At 46.7% G+C, this 24,487-nt stretch overlaps 1 protein-coding gene across 1 annotated transcript in view; it reads right to left on the reverse strand.

The window, feature by feature from the left end:
* LOC138552164 (zinc finger protein 268-like) overlaps positions 1-24,487 on the reverse strand; it is a 90,522-nt gene that overhangs the window by 58,314 nt on the left and 7,721 nt on the right. Inside the window, exon 4 of the mRNA XM_069642518.1 lies at positions 18,912-18,992. The gene's annotated coding sequence lies outside the window, so the exon portion shown is untranslated. The remainder of the gene's footprint in view (positions 1-18,911; positions 18,993-24,487) is intronic.

Here is a 24,487-nt window from a genome sequence, read left to right on the forward strand (position 1 = left end):
CTCCCCCCCCTGGACCAAACCTCACCAAACTTTACAAAAAAATTCAGAATGGGTCATATACTTCTTTTGCAAGGTTTGGTAGGATTCATCCAGGGGGAGCGAAGTTATAGGCCGCCCAAAAAGTGCTCTTCCTATGGAAACAGCAACTTAACCATAACTACACAGCCACTACTGTGGCTGTGTAATATATATATATATATATATATATATATATATATATATATATATATATATATATATGAGTGTTTGACGACCTCCAGGTCTTGCCCATCTGAATTGCTTCCATTTGGATCTTCAATGTTCATTACCAGAATGTTCGACTCACTGGTATTAAAAGAGAGATCCAGCTTACCTAGAAAAGCACTGACACAGTTCAAAGCTCTCTGGAGGCCTATGTGAGTCATATCGCAGATGACTATGGGCCTCAAAATGAGATCGGCGGTATCCGTGCCGGTAAAGCCGCTGGTAGCATTTTTTTTCTGGTGCCCGCGAATGGGCAATTACCGGGTCATTACGGCCTTGCCAGACCGGGTAATTACCCATTCGCGGACTCCGGAATAAAATGCTCCCCATTCCCACTTGAGCCCCATAGGGTTCAATGGGAATGGGGAGCTCGGATGCACCGGCACCATTCATGAATGGTGCCGGTGCATCCGACATGCTCTGCTCGCGGGTGCCGGTACACCTGCCAAGTCAGACCTGGCAGGCGGGAAGGCACCCGCGAGCAGAACTCGTAGTTTGCCGGTACCGTTGTTACCAGACCGGCAAACTTATAATGAGGCCCTATATCATCTAAACAATTCAGATATTGCAACTTCGAGAGGCCCAATACCGTGGGGGTTTGTCCTCGCCGATTCCCAACAAGCCATGTCTTTTACGTAAAAATGTAATAAGAATGGCACAAGGGCACACCCTTATCGTTACCCCTGATTAGTCTCTATCCAGTTCGTACATGACACGTTTGAGTCCAACTTGATCTTTATTTGTGTTCCCCTATGCAGAGCTTCCAACATACTAATTAGTGGATGTGGACATCCGTTATCGTTAAATTGTTTCCATAGTAATGCCTGATCCACATAGTCAAAAGCTTTACTCATATCAAGAAAGGCCAGATGAACCAGTCTCCCGTGTTATTTTACTTGCTTAACCAGCAGGGACAGTACAAAACTAGTCAACACGGTTCCCACCCCCTTCTTAAATCCAGCCTGGCATAAGTCTAAACAGCTTGCCTTTGTGGCCCAAATTTGGAGTTCTTTTAAGAGTATTTTAGCAAAATGTTTATATGAAGCATCGAGTAGCGAGATGGGCCTATACTGCAGTGGGGATAGTTTGTCCCCTCCCCTAAAGATCAAAACTATTAGAGCTGCACCCCAAGACCCTGGGAACTCCCGGTTTACAAGTATGTTTCCAAACAATCGAGCCATTCAGTGGGACCATAATGGCTCTGTAGCAACCCCCCCAATCTAATTTTGTGATTGAGTCTGAACACAAGTACAATAGAATCATATGTGTAAGCAAAGAGTGGATGTATACATACAGAAAAATAATAACAGAGGTTGCCTTTCACCGAAGACCCTCCCGGATCAACCATACGAGGACCCATGAGGCTCCAGCCTGCAGCCGCATCTCAATGAACATGGAGTAGAGGAGGGGCATGCACACATTTCAGCCATTTCGTGTTCCAGGGTAAGGGAATCAGTAGGGATCTGAGAGCCTACCAAGCCAGGCTCAGGTATTGTGGGATAAATGAAAGCATGTTGAGACGGTGACCATTTTGGAGTGCAAGAACATGTCAAAGACAGAGGGAGACCAGCCTACATTGTAATCTTGGCTTTGAGGTTAGCCAAGTAAGCAAATTGTTAACTTTATGAAGTTTGGCTACTCCCCTAAAAATTCAAAACTCCAAATAGATGATCACGCCTCAAGCCCCCCTTCTCTGTAAGTGTAGCCTCCGCGTAGTAGGAGCAGGTAGGGACCTTCTCTGCACAGTGCCATTTCCTACATTGGAAATCTACACCTTTTACCTCCTCCCCGCACACGTGCCACTCGCACCAGATATAATCTGCGCAGCAAGGCTATGGTGCATCGCACTGAGTCTTTAGTTGATCTTACAAGCAAATCTAGATCTACGGAAACTACTGCTACTGCCTTAGTCAACATTGAGAGCACCACGCGAGTCACAGACGCAAACAGACTAAGGGAATGTATCCAGACAAGGATAATTAATTACCATTTGGCTAAAGAGTGCAGCCTACTTGATCCAATACCTCCCCAAACTCTTGACTCAAATGACCCTGCCGGCAGCCACGATAGGGCCACACAGACCTCCTGTGGCAATGAAACAATACTCAGCCAGTTGGCAGCTCTTAGCAAAGCTAAGAAAACTATTCAATGTTCCAACCTAGGTTCTTCAACTCCCCAATGGTTGTCCAGAGAGGGTCATTCTCGTGAACACCCATGTTTTTGGACCGCTTATCGATTGGAATTAATGGATCCCTTATTTATCTGAATACTCTCTGCAGAAAACTCTCTGTGACCTCATGACAAGACTTCAGAACTCAAGTGCTAACTCTCTATCTCAGCCTTGAACATTCTTCTAACTGCCCTTTTCAAACTGCAGGAAAATATCAGTATAGAAATGACAGGCCATACAATCAGTCTTTAGGAAATAGAAAATAAGACTTCCACCTGGTCTTAAGAACCTTCTCAACCAAACCTGTTTCTACTTGCTTGGACATATACAAAGGTCCAACTGGACCTCTACGATGAGGATACAATACTTTACTCCATGTCTTCCTCCATCCTAATCCATCACTTATAAGAGTTGAAAAGCAAATTCCAGAGACATCGAGCAAATCAGCAAAGCAAAGGTGGAAATCCTCTGGTAACAAGGCTGGTGAGGAAAAGATCAAAAAACAACATCAATCTTTCCCCAAGTGTATAAGTCCTCTAGGAAATTCTTAACTGGTATGAGGATCTTTGCTGTAACCAAGTGCAACTTCTGCCCTAACCAGCGCCCAGATTCACCCGGGCTCGGTGCGCTCTATAAATGCCTAAATAAATAAATAAAGAACAAGATGAGGGCAGCGCAAGGTAAGCCCTGCTTAAAATCAACTGGTCCTATGGACCTTGAAGGCCCTTGCATATGCATGCACTCCGATATGGAGGGAGAGTATCAAAAGAATGGTGCCTCCAAGAGGAAGGCTATAAAGAGGAAATATGCTGCGGCAAAAATGGAAAATACCTATTTATATCGCAAATAGAACAGAGGGTGCTACACCGGTTACAATAGACTACAACCAACCATGTCAACTTCTTACCAGAAATTACGAATACTGTTCACAGACCTCAGGGAACATTAGGAGCCACTTCCTGAAGCCAAGCCAACAGCGTCCAACGCCCCGTTCACATTAAACGAGACCCAGGGAGATGCTACATCCAAAGCCATCACCAAACCAATAAGGAAAACAGGGTCCTCACTGCTCGGGAGTAGCAGCACATTGATTTAACCCTCTCTTACTGAGCTTTCTAATATAAAAAGTCCCCCCTTGAAACTGGGACTCGAATGCTTATTCGGAAATAGATCGGACATTGTTCTTAATAGATCAAAGATCTTATCACCATTTTCTGAGATCCCTAGAATTAGAAGTTTGACTTCTGGGGATATTGTACAGGTAGACTTCGTTGACATTGAGAGATCGGACCTTGTAGACATCTATTTACAATTTAGAGCAGTAGCATCAATGCTAGTGGATGAATCTGCACATTTTCTGATCCTTGGTTATGAGATATTTCATTTCCGGTCATGAACTAACGATTCCTCATTTTTAGAAAATAGAATTCCAGCCTCGTTGCTACCATCATCAGAGGGTACTACCCCTAGAGGGTGGCTAAAGATCTCATGCCTCCCACTCGGCAAGAATAAGAAAGTGGTTCACTTGGCCTTGGGTGATTCAAACAAGGCAGAAGACGTCACAGATTGGGCTTGGCTACCCTCCCTATTGTCTTCAAGGAGCACCATTATTTGAACAGGGAGGAGTCATCTTTAATAAAAGATTTCTGGAGGTGTTATCATGGAATTAGTGCAGCCACACATCTTTGTGTCATGTGATCCCTGATAGCCCAAACTATTCTCGATATGACATGATAATACTACAGGAAGTATGGATGAGGAATTATTTTATTTACCAGGCTGCAAAACTATTCCACAGAGGCAATGGCTAGGTCTTGTGGTAGACACTGAGGAGGTCAACTTGTTGCTATTAAAATGGAACTGGGTCTGAGGGCCTTTAACTGGTCTGAACGTTTCCCGGGTATCCCAGCTGTAAACGGTTTACTAAAGCACTCCTTAATTTGATACAAATTATTAATAATCAACATATACTGGAATCGGATTAAAACTGGTCTGAGTTTGTGGATCACTTGGTTGATATTTTAACTAAATGATACTAGGAGTCTAATACGAATTTCACCTTACTAGACAGTGACATTCAGAACATATTGCCCAGCTTCTGATCCTCAACTTAGAATGTTTGAAATATTTAATAACCACAGGATCCCACCATGACGACTTTAAACTCTTGGAAGCTACTTAATCTGTCGAGCCATTTACTGCATGATCGGGAGTTAATTCCGACCTGGCATCGGGGACATAGTCACTCCTACATAGATTATATTTTTGCCTCCCAGTGTCTGTTCGACTATTGTTTTGAAGTTATTCCAATGACTGTCAATCACCACAAATGGCTTCAGACTGGTTTTAATTTGGCTTTGGAGACAAACAATGTTATGCCCTCTGTTCCCTGTTCAGCTCAAGGGAATCAGGTTCATTGGCATAACAAGAGTACTGATAAAATGAACCTTTGTTTGGAATCTACCGTGAAAGATCTCAACACCGATATGTTGGTTCACTACTTCTTGCCGTATTCATTTAACCAGTTCATTTCAGATTGTAATTCTAGGTCCATTTGGGTTGTTAACAATAAGACAGAATGTAAAAAAAAGAAAATAAAATCTCTTATGATCCTATGGTCCACGATATGAAAAAAGCTATCTGTGCTTCACTTAGAGAGCCGACAACCCGCTGAGCTACATAATGCTGAGCTATATAATGGTGAGGGGTCCTGTATCAGGCATAAGTATAAAAGTGGCTTTTGCATCACAAACATCAGAAGATACAGAGGAAAGCCAAGTGATGCTGCAAATCTAGCTGAAAAACAGGACGCTGGCTTATGGGCACTGACCAATAACAGAGTGGAGGGGCAGGTACATTTACAATCTGCTGTGATTACAGAGGACGAGTGGTTTTCACACTATAAGATATATTGGAAATCAGAAAGTGTGTATAAAATGGCTTCCAGCTCTACCGCAACAAACTGAGTTCTCCAAATCTAGTGAGAGCATATACAGTTATTAATTTGGAAGCAGGAAATTCTAGAGCACCCGTCCCGGACGGGTAAACGTCTGGCATCATGAAAGAGCTTCCTCTCATATGGTCACAAATCTTAACTGCACTGTTTCAAGAAGTAATCAAGAGGAAACTATTACCCCATTAATGGCACACTTACTATATAGTGCCCAGTTATAAAAAGAGTGATCAAGAAAATCCTCTCAATTACAGACCCTCCGCCCTTCTGGACATCAGAAACTAGATATTCAATTGCATTATCCTTAAAGAGCTTGAAGCCTGGGCGAGCGCAAATAACAGACACCCTACCTTTAACACATTTCAGACGCAGAGTTCATAGTACCTTGAACAGATTTCTTTTGCCTAAAAAAAATAAAACCCTTTCTGGGAAACACATGGCTATTCATATAGCTAGCATCGACGTAACCTCAGCTTTCCATCTTATCAAACAGTCTAACTTATGGAGGACGTTGGCCTCCACAGTGACACACTCATAAAAGTTATACTTAATCCTAAGGGTGCCTTAACAAACACGGAGCAAACACACAGAGGACTAAGGTAGGGGTGCGTTTTAGGCCCCTGCCTTATTTATCTCTACATCTCTGATTTAGGAACTGTGATTGATAGTATTCAGTTTTCCACCCAGGCTGGGAAAGCCCAATATACATTAGTTGGCAGCACGAACAACATCCTGCTTTTATACCAGACTCATGGTGGATAGCTGAGCTTGCTTAACGGATTCTCTACCTATACTTTCGGCTACAAATTTTTATTTAATGTAATATAAACATAAATCATCAGATTTTCTAAACTTCAGGGTTTGCCAAATTATAAGTGTAGTATCAGGAATAACAAGTTAGAGGTGGTAGAACATCTGTCATATGTTTTCCTGATTGAGTTTAACGTGGCTATACGCTCTACTTTACACAGCTGAAATTAAACGGATGAACACCAAATACTGCCAGTTCTACAGGATCCCTACTATGGCAAAGTAGTTCCCGCCATATGTTACAGCCCCGAAAATATCGAGCCTTAGGAATTCCTGTAAATGGAGTATGCTTGAAGGTTTACTTTGGTGCAAAGGGCTGACCCTGCCTAATCGCGTATCCATTCGTGCAATAATATACGTGTTTGGATTGATCTCCCGAAAGGCTGGTGTCCAGTGGAACCTATTGCTCTTGTACCATACATTGGTGTCACCAGGACTGTCTATGTTTGAAGACCTAAACAATATGATCCAGAAAGGTAATCAGGAAGAACTCAACAGCGTCAGTGATGTATACAAAGACATACTACGTCATCTAGCCGTTACCAGCGAGATCTCCATAACTTAACCTACCCTTATTAAAACCAGACTGGGGGAAGTAGATCGGGTCGACACAATTACATGTGTGCCAATATATTATGTATAGAGACCAGGCATCCATTGAGAAAAAATGCAGATTGTTACCGGATTATGTAATCAAATTCCCTAATGCGTGATTTAGAAACATTATTTTGAGATTTTGCCTTAACATTATCCCAAGAGGGGAAATAATGAACTGCTGGTACAAAGCTGTTCATAATCATCCATCCTGGGTCAGAGGTGGTGCCGGTGTGGCCACGCCTGTCTTAATACCCTCCTCTCGACCAGGCTGTGGCTACGGACTGGTTTCTACCCTCGTTATCATGCCCACTCTGGGTGGGGCTGGCTCCTCCTGCCTCTCGGATTCCGAATCGGGGAGAAGGGGTTGAAAGTTGAGAGGCAGCGATTGCGCAGACAGGGCTTAACTTCACCATTCCATCTTTCTTCTTCTTGCCTGCGGATCTGCAGCGGCGGTGCTGATCCGCAGGCAAGATCCTGCTGCCTGTCCTGGAGCGTGAAGCTCTTTAACCCTACTGGGGTAAGCCTGGCGGTAACTGTGCAAACGCATGTCAATTGCAGTATTTTTCAGGGGAAAATCCAATAGAAAACACATTTTTTGCTTAAAATCACCTGAATGAAAAGTGCCCAGCTAAGATGCCTCTTTAGGGCATTGCCTGTCCTCTACTGACCATTGAAATGGCTGTGGCAGTATCCTGCAACCTTTGCCCTTTGTCTCTGGCACTCAATCATGGCCGCATGATTTACCATGGGACAATGCTTCCTGGCCTGGCCTGCTCCCCCTCCCCATTGGTTGCTCATGGCTTGTTTAAGCCCATGACCGATACCAGGAGGCAGGAGCCGGCCCATTCAAACGAAGGCCCCCAACGAAAGCCCCTGTCCGCTTCAGGAATGCTTTTCCAACCCCCCCTCTCTCTGTTGTGAAGTTGCTGTGTGCCCTTCACGCCCCCCTGCTCCCCTGTGATGTTGCTGTGTGCCCCCACATCCCCTCTTGTCCCCAGTGATGGCATTTTGTGCCCCCCGCCTTGTTATCATTGTGTGCCCCCAACCCCCTTCTAGTCGCCCTTGCTGTCGCTGTGTGCTCCCTACCTCCTTCTGGTCCCCCGTGATGTTGTTGTGTGCCCCCCTCTGGTCCCCCGTGATGGTGTTGTGTGCTCCCCCACCACCCTCTTGTCCCCCTTGATATCGTTATGTGTCCTCCACCCCCATCTGGTTCTCATTGTTATCACTGTGTGCCCCCACACCCCTCTGGTCCCTCTTATGTCAGTGTGTTTCCTCTACCCCCTCTGGTCCCCCTCATCACTGTGTGCCCCACCTCTGGTCCCCCATGATGTTGTTGTGTACCATCCCACCCCCCTCTGGTCCCCCTTGATGTGTTGTGTGCCCCCCACCCCCTTTGGTCCCCCTTGTTATCACTATGTGCCCCACCAAGCACCTCTGGTCCCTCTTATGTCGCTGTGTTTCCTCTACCCCCCTCTGGTCACCCTCATCACTGTGTGCCCCCACCTCCCTATGGTCCCCCTTGATGTCGTTCTGTGCCGCCCACCCACCTCTTATCCCCCTTATGTTGCTGTGTCCCCCCCTGTGGTCCCATGTGATGACGTTGTGTGCCCCCCTCTGGTTTCCCCTGGTCCCCTTGTTGGCACTGTGTGCCCACCACCCCCTCTTTGTCTCCTCTTCTGGCCTCCCTGGATGTCTCCCCCTCTTGCCTTCCCTTGGCCCCCCTCCCTTTTCCTTTCTCCCACTCTCCTGTAGAGGAGGTCCCAAATATAGCCTGCACTCCAGTCGCCCATTTTGAAGTACCATGGACATTCACACTGAAATATGTGACGTATGATGAGCAGATAAACCAGCAGAGAACAGCAGTGGGGCTCTGCCCAGTACCTATTAGAAGAACAATACCTATTGAAGTACCAATAACCAGACACCCATGGGCAGTAAGATATCCATTAAGAAAACCCTACCAGCAAATGAAACGAAATGAAGATTGTTTAAGTACTGTGCAGGAAGAACACAAAAAGTCCTTAATGGAAGACGAATGGTGACGTCACGAGGGTCTGAACTAACGCACCCATAGAAGATATGACGACCCAAGGATGACACTGTTAGGCAGAATCCAGTGCAGTTCCCTTAGGGAGCACTACACCAGATTAGGACTACAGGTGAGAGCAATAAATCCCCTTTGGTATCAGTCTGTACCACAAAGATGTAGTTGGTAGCTGTGGTTAAGCAGTCAGACTCATCTCAAGTGGGAGATGAGCAGTATTCAGGGTTTACACAATAGGGAGTACAGTACTATGGGGCAAGGAAACACTGACCAAAGCTTTGTATTAAAAAGAGAATATGGCCCTCATTACGATCCTGGCGGTAAGTAATCTACATTACCGCCATGGCGTAATCATTGTTTACGCCATGGACCGATGGCGTAAAGAGCGCCATATTCCGACCCATCGCGCACGAGCATTACGCCATGGCGGTAATGTAAACTACGCCATGGCGTAAACAGCCCTTATCGGCATCGAATGCCGCGCTGGGTGACCTACCGCCACCCATCATTGCGCCGACCATAATCAGTGGGCCCCGTAATCAGCGGACACCGTAATTAGCGGGCACCATAATTAGCGGTCACCGCAAATTAGCGGAACCGGAAGTAGCGTCATCACGGCGGAACGGGAAAGAGCACAGCGGCCATCTTTAAAAACACAATCCATTGCCATCCTACCCAACCACACTACATTCAACCCTGAAATCCTGTGAATCCCATTACCCACCCATTTCCTCACCCAACCATGCCAAAAGTTGTCAAAAAAGCCTGCGACAGGCAGCGGCAGGACCGCTTCAGTCGCGAAGAGTTAACCATGCTTGCAGAAACGCTGCAGGAGAAGGCAGACGTCGTCTTCTCATCAGAGATGACGAGACCAGCCACAGCCCGGAAAAAAGCAGCATGGGAACTCGTGGCACAACGCGTCAGTGCCGTAGGTACCACCCCACGCACCGCCAGACAATGCCGCAAAAGGTGAGATGACCTCCGGCTCCGAGTAAGGGGCATACTGTCAGCAAACCGCAACCTGGGACTGGCAACTGGCGGTGGAGCAGACTCCCCACTGAAGATGCAGCCATGGGAGGAGACATGTGCCTCATTGATCGGCATAGAGTGCATTGAGGGCGTCGGCGGAATGGAGAGAGGAGCCCCGACATCAGGAGACACAGGTAGGTGCCTCCAATGCAGCCTTGCAAAACACCCTGAATCACACTTACATGGGAATCACAATGTCGCCCCATATGGCAAACGCAACACATCAGCAGAAGACCCACACCCTGCACACATGAAGCATGTACACTCTACAGCAGGCACACACATTCCTGCATGCTCAACCCACCCAAAAGTGAGACAACCTGTATGTCACGGCCTACCATCTATCCATCTAAACCATGGCACTCATCACAATGCCTGCTCAATGTCCGCTGAACCATCAATAACACTTTCCCTCCTCTGCTCCACCACAGGCTCACACTCGGACACCGGCAGGGACGAGAGTGGCACCACCCCAGCCAAGAAGACCAGGACAGAGGGAAGAGGCCACCAACCATCCACCTCTGCTGGACCCATGGCCAACCCACAGCAGGCCAAAATTCCTGTTGCCGAACAGCCCAGGGCAGCAATTCCCCCCAAGGAAAGGGACATGATGGCCCCCACGGCAGACCCACAACCACTGCCGCCCACTGAGGGGATCGTGTCTGCGGGGAGCAGTACAGTCGGGGAGACTGCAGCCATCGCAGCCTGTTCTGACAGCGATGTGGCGAATGGGGATGATGACATGGAAGGTCCCCCCAACACCCACCTTACCTCCCCACACCTGTCCCCATGTAGCCTGCATGGACAGGACACACAGGGGCAATCCCCTGGAGGTTCATGGCCAGCCACTCCAAGCCCAGTGGGAGTAGGGGAAGAGGGGAGTAGTCCTATTGGGCCTGCAATTGCAACCTCCATTGTGCCTGATTTCAGCCAGGTGCTGGACCAAATATCAGCGAGGCAAGAACTGGCGTCAATCCTAACGCAGCATGTTGCTGATTGTGGAGGTGCCAGTTCAGGCATGGAGAGGTGTGCTGACAGCATCAAGGCAGCCATCCAATCAGCAAGCACGAACATATGCACAGAACTAGCCGCAGTGCGGAATATGATTGGTGAACTGATATGGACAATCATGGACACACGGCGTACCGAGCAGCCCGGTACCTCCTCAGCTGCAAGTTCCTCCCCATCCAGACTCGTCCGCAGGTCATCCAGGACCCGGAGGAGTACAGGCAGGGGGGGCCCAGGTTCCAGGACAGGGGGCTGCCAATAGTGCCCGCCCAGTGGACCACTAAAACATTACCCACTTCACCACAGGCATTGGCACTCCTTTGCAGGGATTTCTGGGGGGAGGGGGGATTGGGTGTGTTGGGGTGTGCAGGGGGGAGGGGGGATTGGGTGTGTTGGGGTGTTCAGGGGGGAGGGGGGATTGGGTGTGTTGGGGTGTTCAGGGGGGAGGGGGGAATGGGTGTGTTGGGGTGTTCAGGGGGGAGGGGGGATTGGGTGTGTCATAACTTTTCAGAAGCACAATACACTTTTTCGTTTATCACAAACCAAATGTGTGGACATTGCTCATTGTGTATGTGTGCTTTATTGTTGTACAGTCTACAGTGTGCATATACCAGACACACACAGTGCCCCAAGTACTGTCCACATGTTACACGCACACGCTGTGTGTGCTAGAAGTATTGGTCAATGAGATTCTGACGCATTTCACGCCCCTCCTGTGCATCGCTGCCTCCTTGAGGTGCTGCCCATCCCCACCCTCATCATCCTCATCATCAGGTGGTTGCAGTTCTGCGTCAGGGGGCATAGGCACGTTACGTCTGACGCACATATTGTGTAGCATGACACATGCCATGACGATCTTCGCAACCTTCTCATGGCGGTACAGGAGTGCCCCGCCAGACCTGCTGAGGCAGCGGAAACGTGCCTTCAGTAGGCCAAAGGCCTGCTCTATCCCCACACGGGTACGTGCATGGGCACGGTTGAAGTCCTCCTCATGCTGGTTCTGTGGGTTCCGGACTCGTGTAAGGAGCCACCTCTTCAGGGGATAGCCTGCATCACCTGTAAATGGGCAACAATGTATGTGTCAGGAATGAGATCGCTTTCTGAACATGACGCGCCACCATGCCTTGCATTCAACCTTTACTTTGCACCAAATTTAGTTGTGCTAATGGATTCACACTATGCAACCGGTATATGTTCATGGCTCTCATGTACTGTTTTGCATGCCAAGACACAATGCAGGGGGGACAATTGCCTTGTGAGTGCCCATCCACTGTGTCCGTTCAGGCCGTTACTTTATGTGACCTGGCACGTGTCCTGTGATGTCAAAGCTCACATGATTGCAACATTGCTGTCTGGCTCATTATGACCCCAGGGAACAATACTGGTGTCAATGGGGGGAGTTTGTGGGTCTTGCTGTCTGTGTAGTGGTGCATTGATGTTCCTGTCCGACATGTGCCTCCTTTGTGCGCAGTTATGGGGGACAGGCCTTTCAGTTGATGGTGTTTGGTGACGTGCATGTAGGTGCGTTCCTTTGGAGTCAATGTGGTCACATTTCGTACAATGCACTTGCAGATGGTTGTGTCATGGTTGGGGTACACTTTCATTCACATGTTAGGGCTGATTAGATCAGGCAACATGTATACAGTTGTCAGATGACGTGAGTGCTGCCTCAGGGTATGATCTGGCTACTGCTAGTCGCAGCCATGTGACGTATGCATCATTCCCCCCCCCCTTTCTGCCAGGTGAAATATGCATTGGTACGTCGATCACCTACACACTTCGCATTTCCATGCTCATGACATTAGACTCACCGAGTAGGCAGGATCTTGGGCCTGCATGTCGCTCCATGTAGCGTGGTATTGTGGAGTTCCGAAGGACCATTGAATCATGGGTTGATCCGGGGAATCGGGCACAACAATGTGTGAAGATCCTGTTGGAGTCGCAGACCATTTGCACGTTGATTGAGTGAAATAGTTTACGGTTGCGGTATGGTACCTCCATGGCATGTGGGACCACCAATTCAACATGGGTGCAGTCGATGGCACCAATGCAACCAGGTATGCCAGCTAGTGCATGGAAACCCACTTTGGTGTTGGCAATCTCCTGGGCAGACCGTGGCAATGAGATGTGGTCGTCTGTGTGCTTGAGGAGGGCATCGAGCACTTGGATCAGTGTACGTGAGAATAATGGTTGGGATATGCCATGCAAGTGGCCCACTGTGTGCTGGTAGGTGCCTGTGGCCAGGAAGTGGAGCACGGACACGACCTTCAGTAGGGGCGGGATGGCGGTGGGTGTTTCTATCATGCTGACGATGTCGTTGTGTATCATGTGCACAATGTTGGTGATGGTGTCCCGGTCCAGTCGGTACAGGGTGTGGATCTGCTCTGCGGTGAGGTTGAATGGACTGGCTCTGATGCGTGGGATTGGGGGCTGCCTGCGTGGTGCCACTGGCTGTGCTGGTGGGGCTTGCTGGCCCTGCCTTTCCCTCCTTCTCCTCCTGCATCTCCTCTGTGCAGCCTATTGTTGTTGTTGTTGTTGTAGCACTTGCATTGCTATCAGGTCCTCCAGCCCCAACATTGCTAGTCCTATTGGTATCATTGTGGAGTGTGACTGGGGCTGGTAGGGGTGGGGTGTGCTCTTTTTGCACTGGGAGAGTCTGTATTGCCTCCACCTGTGCTGATTATGTGCACCTGTGGCAGCTGGGAACACTGCACATGGCCATTTACGGTTGGTTCGCGATGGCGGAATTAGCGCCATGGCGGTAAGGTACTTTACGGCCTTGGCGATGGCGTTAGGGGCATGTCCGCTTGGTTTGTGATCTGCGTAGCTTTGCGCCATGCCGGTATTTACGGCATGGTGGGTCGCGCGCGCGACCTTGGTGCTGTTAGCAGCACCGTAAACTACGATGTCGCTAATTGCACTTTCGCGGGTCATAATCGGACCTAGCGGAAAACGATGCCGGTATTCATTTACCGGCATCGTTTTCCGCTTACCGCCTGGGTCGTAATGAGGGCCTATATATTTATTTTATGCACTTCAAAGTCAACACATAATCACAATTGGTAAAGTAAGTTAAAATTCAGTCAAGGAAAAGTAAATACAACTCCCTATTCAATTGTAGACAAGTTTGCGGTAGAGTGAAAACTGAGCAAAACAGCACAGTGAAAACCAACTACAAATGGCACTCTAGCAATTCAACGAAAGGGAGGAAAAGCACAAGTTAAACTGAAATATCTTCAGACACCCCCTAGCAACACTTACCTGAAGTTTTGTGAACAAGTAATGCATAGTAACACTTTCGCCAAAAGATAAGTGAATGAAAACTGAGCAAAATGGCACTCCACAAGTTAAAACAGTAGGAAGGAAGAGGGGTTTAGAAGATTTAGGTGCATCAACACATTTCTCATTGAAAACCAATCTAGTGAGAGCAGATCTAACAAATCAGCCAGAGTCATTAGGCCTGAGCCATAGTCAGTGGTACAGGACCAAGAGTTTAGGAGCAAAAATATTCTTGTAGCTGCAGTCAAGTCTTTAGTAGAAAAATATTGAAGAGGTAGATGTGAGGTGAAAGACAATGTTAAGAGAGAGGGCGGTCGACCCCACAAGTAGTTAAAGGATTTAAAACACCTTTAGGGCTACCAGGGAAAAAGGGCGGTCTGGCGGAACAATGTACCTTAAACGTGAAGAAGTGGCTCCTGCGGTGACGGTTGTTCCTGGTAGTTCCTGCAGTTTGGGGGATCCAACAGAGAAAAAGAGGCTCTCGTCGTGGAGGAAGGTTTGAGTCGCTGCACTACCCAGGGATGAAACCAGCCGCGCTGCTGCCAAACGAAGTTTAAAAGGTACGCTCCTTTTAATCGCGGTCCGGGTCGATAGCTGCCTTGCTATCCAGTCTCCAAGTGCTGGGCACTGTCGATTCGACCAAGGCTGGTCCGAGGAAGCGATAGGTGAACTGGTTGACCGCACCAGCTCACGGGAAGGAGGCTCTTTCGCTGAAGATCTCCTCTCGTCATGTGGAAGAAAAGTGGTGAGACGATCCGGCAGGGCTTCACCGGTGGTGTAGATGCTGAAGATGTCTGTGGCTTCTCTCCCCTTCGGTTCCGTCATTCCAGTGGCAACGTCTTTCTCTTCCAGTCCTCAGGACCCTGCTTTTATGCAGAAAGAGACCCATTCATACAGCCTAGCGGTCACTCACACAGTGGAGTGGTCTTCTTGGCAGGAGACCCTCCAGCCTATCAGGTTAGAGTGCGACCTGAGTTGCTGCGGCAACTCTGTCCAGGGGTTCTACTCCCCCTCCCAAACAACAGACCCACCCCAGACTCAGAGGCGCCGAAAGGAGGGCTTCTTGGCAGAAGCCCGCCAAAATAGCGAACAAAGAATCCCCGACCTGGGTTAGGAGTTTAGAGTAAAACACGAGAAAGAAGTTATATAAAAGTTCTGGCAAATAAAACCTGCCGGAGTAAAGTTAATAATAAACTAAACCGGCGGTATGTTAGAGGCTGTCAGTAAAAGTATTAGCCTCGAACAATGGGAAAATCCCATGGGAAAATATTTGCGGTCGAAAATAAAAGTTAGTAACCACTGCCACCAGCCAGAAACATTGTAGAGGGGGACTTTAAGGTACCCTCTTGAAAATGAACATAGGGGGAAAACTATTAAACCCTTCCAGTACTTCCATATTAAAATGGGGTGTACTGGTTTAGTTCAGAGAGATTGACTAGTAAAGTCAATGGGGACTTTACATGCCCTGGGAGACAGTAGTCAGTCCCAGGGTATGGAGTCTATGTTTGGGGGTCGCTACGACACCCCTGTGTCACTGCAAGGAGGGTGCTGTGTAACACATGTGTATAAAGATGGTTCCTATGGGTGAGAGAAAAGATCCCATAGGCATTAAACACAAAAATAGCCTAGAACACACATAGCAAAGGTGCCTAAGAGGGGGGAAAAAAGGAGTCTCACTCTTAGCAGGTAAAAAGAAATAAACCCTTCAAATCCAGCAAAGCTGCTGGGGGACTCTATAGGTAAGGGCAATTAGCCATACGTGAGAATTCTCCCTAACAGACACAAAGAGATGAAACACCATGAATAAAGATATTGTGAAAGTAAAAGAAAAGAACATTGTAGAAATACAAGGGAGCTTAACTGAAAGAAGGATGAAGATATTCAACCAGCTAACGCCTGTACATATGCTTGTAACCGCAAGAAAGCCAAGAAAACAGTGCGGTTTGCTATGCTAAGTAGAAGAATAGAGCGGCAAGCGCCATTGTACACAATCTGCCTCAAAATGTTATACAAGTGCGAATTCACTTTGCATGAGAAGCAGAACCAACCCAGGTTATTATAGGCCAAACGCAAGAGGTTTCATATTTTAGTAATACGAGGAAAAAGGCAAAATCGTAACTCGACAGAGGCAGCTTGTGCCGGGAAAGCCAAGGTCATATTAATAGAAGCTATGAACAGTAGCTACGTCTAATTAAAGGAAGGAACGAGATAAGAAGGCGTAGGCAGGTGGCAGGGTGAAATGAAAATCAAATGCACAAATTGAAAGAAGCGAGGTAAATTCATGGTGTGCTAGCATGTGACCAGCCAAGCAAGAGGCACCATTGCACACCTATGCTTGCCACCCACCCAGACAGAGATATCAGAAATTTTTCGAGACAAGAAGATGCAATTTCGAGGCCAACCACAGTGAACTAATTGACACATAGCCCATAAAGTAACGATTGATTGTAGAAAGGCTGGGTGAATAGAGGGATACCCTGAACCTGCTTGACTGTTCTGCGTGCTGCTAAGCAAAGTGGAGATTTATGCATGGGGTTGATGCCAACCCAATTACAATGGACCAAATAATCTAGGGTCCTATAGTTAGTAGAACCAATGAGACGACATACTTTTAGTGACGTCTACAGTAGTCATTTTTGAAGGAAGGGCTTAGATGCCCACCTGACAGTATTTACCCAATCCCCTCCCTTTGTTACCATATACAGATATAGCACCTATATTAAAGTTACCTTTTTCCAACCAAATGAATTGCATGTTAACTTTTGAGTGTTACACGTCAGATTATGACATGTTTTTGGTGTAAAAGTTATGTTTTGTATGAAGTTCGAGGGAGTTGAAGCGAGACGGGCTGTCGCACCACTGTCAATTTACATGTTTCCCTGTGTTTTGTACTTGTCATTAAATGGACTCTCCTTTGCCAAACCATTGAGTTGTCCTTATTGATTGGGGTTGGAGTAAGAAAACCTGCACCCCCATCCATCTCAAGGTGCAGCTATCTCGTCTTAAAGTACTGAAGAGCAAACCCTGACTCTAAAGGCCGGCCGGGGGTCACTCGGTACACTTGGTAGCAAAGATCGGATGGTTGATGGTTTATCAACTATCGATTATTAATTGAAGTAAGACACCTATTGACCGTTGACATAAAGTAACTCTACGTCTTCGGCAATATCACAAGTCCTTTGCAATTCGGCTGAGTAGACCATGAAGCTCCCCGTAGACAATGGTAGTGTAAACAAGAGACTGCAGTCAGCGCCTGAAGGGACCCGTTTTCCCAACACATTCCTTCCCATTCCTACGGGCAGCTGATCGGGCAAAAATCTGAAGAAGGCGGTAACAAAGGCGGTGATCCCGAGGATCCAGAGACGAACCATGCGAACGGTGAGTGAAGCAAAAATGTAGTGCTTTGGCAAACAGTGCATGTCTTAGAACAAGTAAAGGGAAAAAGGTAACGGAGGGAGGGGGGAAAACAAAATAAAGTTAGAAGTAGAGAAGGCTGTATATATAAAGGGGATAACGACTCGAGAATAATTAAATAAATAAAAGTTACTGGGAGGACACCTGAGAAGAGAGAGGTTACTGGGAGAGTGTGAAAATGTGCATGTCTTATTGTAGCGTCTGCTTTTATTATATATATATATAAAAACGACTATAAGGCTTGGCTGACATGGAGATACTGGAGCAAGAAGTAAAACAGGTAGGACCTTTCCTCTAACACTGTGTTTTCGTTGCTAGGAAACAGGGTCTGAGGAGCAGGAGGTCGAGCCCAAGGGTCTCAGCTGGGCATATTAATGGATGCTGCCAGAAGTTGATCAGGATAAGTCCTGTAGCGCCGTTGCGCAAAGTTGAGTGTTTTCAGCATTTAAAGTTAAAAGGTTGCTTCGGCGTAGAAGCGGAGTAAGAGAGGAGAAGCTGTTTAACAAAACGCCATCGCGTTTCATGATGTTTTGAAGAGCCGCGGAGCGAACGTATTACCTGGTATGCGGAGAGGGAGAGCGAGGGAGGAGAAGTTGTTTAACGAAACCCGCCACGTTTCATGACGTTTTACAGAGCCTCCGAGTGAAGCTTTTCTGTGTATGCGGAGAGAGAGAAAGAGAGGAGAGTTCCGTATGCGCCGAACTGAAGAGCACAGCTGACTCCGGAGCCGAGCCGAGAGGTCAGTAAAGGGGCGGAAATAGGACAAGCCTTCTCTCGCCCTCGACAGCGGAGGAAAAGACATTACTCAGGTAACGCTACGTTATAAAAGGGAGGAGTCGAGAGACGGAAACTGCTAGGAGCCAGGCAAAGCAGGTAAACGATCTTTCAACCACTAATAGGGCATTGTACTGAAGGGGTAAAACATACAATCTACGAAGGGAAGAGCGAAATAACAGAGTAGCCATACCTACCAGTCAAAATATGCAAAGGTGAAGAGAAAGCGAAGGAGAATTTTAAAGAGGGGCAGTCAGGATTGCATAAGAAACCGTCAAGCTAAAATATAAAGCCAACAGTAAGGTTGGGGAGGTTATAAAGGCAACAGAGTCTCCGCAAAGCTAGAGACTATCTGAACTGTCGAGTGCTAACGGTTGATTTTGAAAATAAAATTAAAGACTTGTTAAGGACACCTCTAAAACAAATAGAGAAAAAGAAAAGACTATGGAGAGCAGAAAATAATTATCTAAAAGAGAAGAAGATCTCCAAAAGAAGGAGAGAATACCGCACAGAGAAAAGAAGAGAACCAGAGACAGAAAACAAGACAAAGATAAAACAAGACACATGGCCCTCATTTGAGTATAACTTACCCATTTGGCCTTGCCGGCTGACACTCTCTCTCCTTGAAGATCTACAGCAAGCTGAAAAGAAGTATCCTTTTTCTGGTGTTTCTAAAAGAAAAGAAAATGTGATTAATAAAGATTTGGGCTCTCTTTCAGTCCAAAAAAACTATTTGATGGCTGAAGACTCATAATTCTTTGGTTTCAAACATTATCATATGTATACCATACATAAAATTATCACAGTTGGTGTTAGAAGTGGGATTCTGAGAACGCCATGGAGGACCTGATTAAAACCCTAAGCGAGGGTCAGCAACTATTACAGCAAGCCTTACAGATGCAATCACAACAAGCTCAAGCTGACAGGTTAGCCTTCCAACAAGCCTTACAAATACAGCAGGCTCAACTACTCGAAGTCACCAACGCACGAAACAACCCCCAGGTCCCTACCTCGGTCTTGCAAAAATATTCGGCAGGAGAAGACCCAGGACATTTCTTCGTGAATTTTGAAAGAGTAGCCCGAAATGCCCAGTGGCCCGCCGAGAGATGGTGTCATTACATCGCACCATTGATGACCGGTGAAATGCAGTGTGCATATCAAGCGGCAAACCCTGCAGGTGATACGAGCTATGGCGACATGAAAAAGGTGGTATTAGAAAGAATGGGACATGACGAGGAAACTTATCGAGTGAAGTTTAGAGAAGTCAATTTGAAAGTGGACGAAACCCCACGACAATTGTTTTACCGAGTAAAGGAGTTAGCAGAGAAATGGTTACAACCGGGTACTTCTACTTCAGCAGAAATTACAGAAAAAGTCATTTTGGAACAGTTCATCGAGGTCCTCCCGGGTCCAGTACAGAGGTGGGTCAAACAACATCCCAGGCTGTTGTTGACGGAGGCTGTGGAAGTAGTCTCGGCTTACCAAAAAGCTGGACAAGGGAGGGTGATGACCTATCCGACCAGCCATAAACCACCCCTTTTGTTGAACAAGTCTGCTACTGCACCAAGATGGCCACACTCAATGCTACAAAGATCAGAAGGTGACGGCGTACGCTCCAGACCTAGCAGTGAGGGTCCGGTGAATTATCGTCAAGCTACTCCTATATCTAGAGGCCCACAATGTTTCGACTGCAGGGACTGGGGACATTTAGCAAGATTCTGCCCGAAAAAACCTAAAGCAGAACCAATGGAGGTTGGATTGCTCGAATCCCAAAAGGGAAATGAAGCTACAGAAATGATGAGTGCGAGACCGTCGCAGTATCTATATACCTGCGACGCAGAGGTGGATGGAAAACACACCACAGCATTAATCGACTCAGGGAGCCTACAGACAGCGGTAACATCAGAGCTGGTAGGTGAAGATTCTAATTCCTCAGAGAAAATTCCTATCAGATGTGTGCATGGGGATGTAAGGGTATACCCATCTAAGGAAATACGAATCAAAGTAGTCGGAGAAACGATGGGGGTAAAGGCAGCAGTATTACCTCATTTACCAAAACCACTTCTAATTGGCTCCGATATACCAAAATTCCTAGAGTTAGTTCATAAGATTGAGAAGAGCTGGTTGGAAACGGCCCCTTTCCATAGTGATGAAATACCTAGTCCAACTCCTAAAATGCAAAAAAGCAAAAAGCTCAGACGCTATCTGAAGAAAGAATGGAGAGTCAAAAATGTTTTACCGGTAGCAGTGGATTGGAGGATCGAGGAAGACGGAGACAGTTTTCGCTCTGCACAAGAGCTAGATCCTTTGCTGCAATATGCTCGAGAAAGGGCTCTGGAGAGAGTAACGGGAGAAGGACCACGATTCATCAAAGAAAATGGGTTGTATTATAGCTAAACTAAGGCCAGGAATGGCGAGGACTTAAAACAACTGCTGATTCCCCATAAATATTATCAGACTATAATGGAGGTGGCTCACTTACAAATTGGTGAGGGCCACTTAGGAACGGAGAAAACAACCAAAATAATATTGGATAGGTTTTATTGGCCGGGATTGTATCAACAGGTAGTTCGGTTCTGTCAATCATGCGAAGAGTGCCAGCGGAAGAACCGAGCCAATGTAAAAAGAGCACCACTTCAACCTATGCCACTAGTGATGGAACCATTCAGTAGGATCGGAATAGACCTTGTTGGACCTTTGGAACCGACACGAAGAGGTCACAAATACATTCTTGTAGTGGTCGATTATGCAACTAGATATCCCAAGTAATTCCCATTGAAAGCCACAAATACGCAACAGATTTGTGACGCCATCATACCTTTCATTGGACGAGTTGGGATACCCAGAGAGATTGTCACCGATCGGGGGTCGAATTTCATGTCTAAAGTATTAGAACAAGTTTGTGAGACCCTAAAAATAGAACACCTGAAAACTGCTGTGTATCACCCACAGACTGATGGGCTACTAGAACGTTATAATAACACCATCAAACAGATGCTGAAGAAAACGACTTCCCCAGAGAACAAAGACTGGGATAGATTACTTCCATGGATTCTAATGACACTCAGGAATACTCTGCAGTCCTCAACGGGGTTGCTTCCCAACTACAAGAAAGAGTAGAAAAGCTACAAAGTGTTGCAAGAGATAACCTTCTCCAAGCACAGATAAGACAAGAAAGATACTACAATCAAAAAACACAGTTACGAGTTTTTAAAAAAGGAGACCAAGTACTCGTGTTAGTACCTACATCAGAGAACAAAATGCTAGCTACTTGGAAAGGTCCTTACGAGGATCAAGAAGTCTTAGGACCATTAACATACAAGGTGAAACAGACAGACTGTAAGTTTCCGTACCAAACCTATCATGTCAATTTACTTAAAAAATGGAGATCTCCCATCCCAACAATGGCCATGATATCCGTGAATGAAACTACAGAAGAACAATTTCTACAAATAAAGGAAAAAACTGGTTCGGAGGATCTGAATGTGAACTCAGAGTTGTCAGCAGTACAAAAAACAGAGTTGTCTAGGGTCATACAAAAGTTTACACATGTATTATCTTCCCTACCTGGGAGGACTAATTTAATAAATCATCAGATAGTCACTAAACCGGGAACTATAGTGAGACAAAGACGTTATCGAATTCCTGAATCAAAGATCAACGCTTTCAACCAAGAAGTTCAAGAAATGCTAGATCTTGGGATCATTGAACCTTCTTACAGTGATTGGTGCTCTCCGGTAGTTCTTGTACCAAAGCCGGATGGGAGTGTAAGATTTTGCATGGATTTTCGAAAAGTAAACGACATTTCTAAATTTGATGCGTATCCAATGCCTCGAATAGAAGATCTCCTGAACAATTTAGGGAAGGCAACATTTTTGACTACCATTGATCTAACCAAAGGTTACTGGCAAATTCCCCTACTTCCGGCTGATAAGGAAAAGACGGCGTTTGCCACACCTACGGGTTTATATCAATTTACTGTGCTACCCTTCGGGTTGCATGGAGCTCCGGCCACCTTTCAGCGACTAATGAACCATATCATCAAGGGACATGAACAATATGTCGGTGCTTACCTTGATGATATCATAATCTACAGCAACACATTGGCAGAACACCTACAACATCTTGCAAGTATCCTTAAGACTCTAGAAACGACAGGATTACACGTAAATCCCAAAAAAACTCATGTTGCCATGTTTCATACAAAGTATCTAGGATATTATGTCGGTCAGGGGATCATCAGACCTCAAGAAGAAAAGATCAAGGCTATAAAGCAGTTGACATTTCCAGCTACACCGAGACAAGTACGGGCATTTCTAGGATTTGTGGGATACTACAGACGATTTATTCCACACTTTTCTACTCTCGCCAGCCCTCTCACAGATCTCTTAAAGAAGAACTCAATGACTAAGAAAACTTGGGAAACTCTGGAGACTTTATAAGCATTTAAGGCATTAAAGGAGGCCCTCACTGATAGAGCTGTATTGCACTGCCCAGATTTTAATGCCCCGTTTTACCTACAGACCGATGCCTCAGGTACCGGACTCGGAGCTGTGCTGTTTCAGGATCAAGGGGAGAAAGAAAGACCCATACTCTTCATTAGTCGGAAGCTATTGCCACATGAATTGAGTTACCCAACTATTGAGAAGGAATGTTTGGCTGTAATGTGGGCTATTGACGCTCTAAGATATTGGGCCTCATTCCGAGTATGGCGGTAAGGGATAGCGGCCACCGCTAACGAGAGCGGTGGCGGTAATCCCTTACCGCCATACTCCGAGTTCCCTTAGCGCCATGGTGCTTTTAACACCTGCTTTTAGCAGGCGTTAAATACCATGGCGCTAAGGGACCTTGATGTTAATTACGCCACCGTAATTTACGGTGGCGTAATTGACGCCTTCCCCACTCCCATTATGCCCTATGGGGCAAGAATGGGAATGGGGAAGGGTAAATGGGGATTGGGGAATTACCGCCCCGCCAACCTTGGAATGGGGCGGTAATTCCGCCAACCACCAAGGCGCTGCCGGTCCGGGTACGGCGTCAACCAAGGCGTTAATAGCGCCATTGGTTAGCGCCGTACTCGGAATGAGGCCCATTATCTCTTAGGCCGAGAATTTACTTTAATAACGGATCATGCCCCATTGGTATGGCTTGCTCGGAACAAGGATTCGAATCAGAGAATACTTAGATGGTTCCTTTCCCTCCAGCCCTTCTCTTTCAGAACAGTTCATAAACCAGGAAAACTGTTAGCCCAAGCTGATTATCTATCCAGGGCTGAAACCCTTCCCGATCGTAAGGGTTTAGTAGAGGGGGTGTGACAATGTTCATGTCTTATTGTAGCGTCTGCTTTTATTATATATATATATAAACACGACTATAAGGCTTAGCTGACACGGAGATACTGGAGCAGGAAGTAAAACAGGTAGGACCTTTCCTCTAACACTGTGTTTTCGTTGCTAGGAAACGGGGTCTGAGGAGGAGGAGGTCGAGCCCAAGGGTCTCAGCTGGGCGTATTAATGGATGCTGCCAGAAGTTGATCAGGATAAGTCCTGTAGCGCCGTTGCGCAAAGTTGAGTGTTTTCAGCAATTAAAGTCAAAAGGTTTCTTCGACGTAAAAGCGGAGTAAGAGAGGAGAAGCTGTTTAACGAAACGCTGTCGCGTTTCATGATGTTTTCAAGAGCCGCAGAGCGAACGTATTACCTGGTATGCGGAGAGGGAGTGCGAGGGAGGAGAAGTTGTTTAACGAAACCCGCCACGTTTCATGACGTTTTACAGAGCCTCCGAGTGAAGCTTTTCTGTGTATGCGGAGAGAGAGAAAGAGAGGAGAGTTCCGTATGCGCCGAACTGAAGAGCACAGCTGACTCCGGAGCCGAGCCGAGAGGTCAGTAAAGGGGCGGAAATAGGACAAGCCTTCTCTCGCCCTCGACAGCGGAGGACAAGACATTACTCAGGTAACGCTACGTTATAAAAGGGAGGAGTCGAGAGACGGAAACTGCTAGGAGCCAGGCAAAGCAGGAAAACGATCTTTCAACCACTACCAGTCAAAATATGCAAAGGTGAAGAGAAAGCGAAGGAGAATTTTAAAGAGGGGCAGTCAGGATTGCATAAGAAACCGTCAAGCTAAAATATAAAGCCAACAGTAAGGTTGGGGAGGTTATAAAGGCAACGG

This window comes from Ambystoma mexicanum, chromosome 1q (assembly GCF_040938575.1).
Source record: "Ambystoma mexicanum isolate Mex_15411 chromosome 1q, UKY_AmexF1_1, whole genome shotgun sequence".
In the NCBI taxonomy this organism is placed as follows: domain Eukaryota; kingdom Metazoa; phylum Chordata; class Amphibia; order Caudata; family Ambystomatidae; genus Ambystoma; species Ambystoma mexicanum.